At 37.8% G+C, this 3,334-nt stretch overlaps 1 non-coding gene across 1 annotated transcript; it reads left to right on the top strand.

Moving 5' to 3' along the window:
• The first annotated feature begins 2,755 nt into the window (after positions 1-2,755).
• Positions 2,756-2,828, top strand: Trnar-acg (transfer RNA arginine (anticodon ACG)). Its single transcript has one exon. It is a non-coding gene; the product is annotated as a tRNA-Arg (tRNA).
• Positions 2,829-3,334: the final 506 nt, after the last annotated feature.

The raw sequence follows: 3,334 nt of genomic DNA, 5'->3' as shown, positions 1-3,334 counted from the left end.
ACATATAGTTTCATACATACAATTTTAATTGAATAAAGAATGGGGTTTATTAATGAAATCCTTGGTTGAATATTTCGTAATGTAATTAGATTTCTTATCGGTAATTGTGTTTTTTAATATAGCATGAATTTTCTTATTTGTACCATATAGTGGGTCTGTGAATGTTTCATAGTTGTGATAAAGGTTGCTATTATGTATGCCTTTTTAGATATGTCCTGAAAATCATCCTAGTTTTTTGCGACAGAGTCACCACGAATAAGGATTTCCCATCTTGCTCCACAACGCCGCCGGCCGCGTTCTTATACCAAGATCCCGTTCGAAGACTTTTAGCTACATGCGGTTAGACTGAAAGCCGTCCCCCAAAATAGTTGGGAAATAGGCTCGGAGGATGACGATGACCACATTTTAAGACTGGCCTGCTTCAAAGGAACTCCCCAAAATGTACAAGGCTATCCACAACTGCTTCCAAAAATACCAAATAAAGCCATTGATATTATTTACCCAAAATGTAATGTCTGAAAGTATGAACATGCGCAGTAACTGCGTAGTCGTTATCAGAGGCTCAGCCAGGCTTCGCACGGTAGATCCGCGTAACAACGTAATGCGTGTAACAACGTTTTCCACGGCTCCATACAGCTGCACAATCAACTAAAGAGTCACTGCTCCGACGCCATTTTAGTTTTTGTAAGAAGTATTTTTGTTCGAGTAATATCGTTACTTATGTGGTTGAATAAAAAGTTGGTGTCAAGTTAAATGTGATTGATTATGAATTGAGAATCATATCTAAGTTTTAACTTTAAGTATTTATTCGCAAAGCAGGTACTTACCTAGCTAGTCTAACCTGGAGCTATTTTCCAGAATTTCCTGTCATTAAGCGAATATGAACAATATGCCATCACTTTATAGAGAAAAGGCTTGCTAAGTGTAGTAATAGACGTCAGTGCTTGACAACAACTGATTTATTCATATAAAAACTCATTACCGTTACTCCGTACACCGTTTCCACGCCTCTGCGCGGCTTGCAGGACCGCCGTCCAAACTCAACTCGGATGGTGGGCGAGCGTGTTCCATTATTTTTGTCGATAAAATTGCACCAAAATACGTATTTTATAATAAATTTTGAAAAAATTTTCATCACCGCTGCCACCATGTAGTAATAGACGTCAGTGCTTGACAACAACTGATTTATTCATATAAAAACTCATTACACAACACTAAGTAAATCTTAATGATACATAGGTACGTTTAGTTCCGTAATAATTATCAACATACTTTATCCTCTGCAGGCAGCTGTCCAAATAGGCTTTGTGTTTCTTGAAATCTCCGCTGATAATCTATCATACGATGTTTTTTATCAAATGTTGATAGGTACCTCAACAATAATCAATGAGACTCTAGACCTCATCGTGAATTACAGGATATTTTAATTAGCTCTCTACTTTATAACCAAGAAAATCTCTCGCTCATTAGGTATCTTTACATTGCTTATGATACGTATATCTTTTAAAACATCAAGTAAACATTTTTCCTCTCGAACAACAAAGTTATTTGTCATGTACTGAAGACAATACACGTGCACCGAGCGAAGGTCGCCGCCGCGGGCGCAGGCGCACCTGCGTGAATAATCGCCACTCGGCTATCGGCGTGATAGCGAGTCGCCTGAAAAACCCGTTAACGGTATCGAGACGTTTGTGATAATAAACAGTTGGTGTGCTGGAACTTCTAGCGGTGATCGAGAATAAATCAGCGTTTGAAGAAGCTTGATGATGTTAGAAGCAATACTGGTAGTCTAATTAGTGTCAATTTTGATTTTTCGTGGAATATAGAAAGTTGGTAGGTACCTGATAATTGCATCCAGTTCCTGTCCAGTTGTTTGCAGCCACGGCGTTCTTGTAAGGAGATCAGCCAGCTGCGCAGGATATTTTGTAGTGCACAAGCATTTGCGCAGATACTACGTCACGTAGCTCATACAGAGGACAAGTATGCAAGGACGACCTCCAGATTATGTAATTTACGTTTGCTAAAAGAACATAGAACCACATACACGACAAGAGACTTCAGTTTTTCCGCAAACACTTATTGGTTTAAGTTCACATACAAAAATATATCTAACACTGGACATTCTGATCCGGATGAATCAGTATAAATTCTTAAATTCTTATATATTAGGTATATATATTAAATACTTTGTTTTTAACGCTACAAGATGCATTTACATTATCAACAATTTAAAATAAATATGTGTTGTATGTAATCGCGAGGCACAGTCCATTAGTTGTCGTCATCCCACGCTATGTCGGGTAAGGGCATTTCCTCGGCTTGTTATTTAGCTAACAACCTGTCGGCACAGCTGTGCTCTCTGACCTCAGTAACTCCTACACAGCTAAAGTGTTGGACGTGACTGCGAATCTTGTGTATATTTATGTAAGTAATTGCATGTGGATAATAATTATCTACTATATTTGCTTGCAAAGACAGAAAAAACATACCTATACATATTTTAATAGGAGTTTGTTGCTAGGTACACGAAGGAACGATTTATATTGAAAAACGGAAGTAAAGTTTTTTTTACTGTTGGATTATGTAAGAACACGATTTCTATGATATGTAATAGAATCTAAAGCGGGATAGATTGTTTCTATGGCATACCTACTTATCCTTTTACAAGCTGTTGTGGTAAAGCATTGGGATCAATACATGAGCTTAGTAAAAAAGAACGGCAGTGTAACGTTCTATTTCGGTTGCCACATCAACTGGCCCTGTGGCGCAACGGATAACGCGTCTGACTACGGATCAGAAGATTCCAGGTTCGAATCCTGGCAGGGTCGCGAAAATCATTTTTGTTTGTCGCATAATTTTGCTTGTTTACCTCATGTTAGTAATTACTCGCATTGTTCGAATGACGGCATCCAGCTAATGTTTGCGAACAAACGCTCACGAAACCAATTATGAATTGTGTTTTCAGTGTACCGTATTCAACTTACTGCTATCGCATCATGGTACAAATTGCTTTGTTAATAACGTAGATTTGTGGATAAGCGGTTGTGAGCTCTATACTGTGCTGTTAAAGCCTATTCTCGAATACGTGATTTATGTTGTTGAAGTTCGTAGTACATTATGTACGCAGCTGACCAAATATTGTAGTTGCGATAATTGGCTGTGATGCAATCGCGTGATCTCGCCGGATCCGAGGTAGAATGATTTTTTTAAAAGTGTAAGTAAACGATAGAGTATTAAAATCATATAATTTTCATACTACGTTTTTAAGAAAAATATATACTACTTTTATGTGAGTACGTTTTATGCAACGTCAGTATTCTCTCTCTTGAATATT

This window comes from Helicoverpa armigera, chromosome 11 (assembly GCF_030705265.1).
Source record: "Helicoverpa armigera isolate CAAS_96S chromosome 11, ASM3070526v1, whole genome shotgun sequence".
Taxonomy (NCBI): Eukaryota; Metazoa; Arthropoda; class Insecta; order Lepidoptera; family Noctuidae; genus Helicoverpa; species Helicoverpa armigera.
This window is presented reverse-complemented; position numbering and strand designations above follow the sequence as displayed.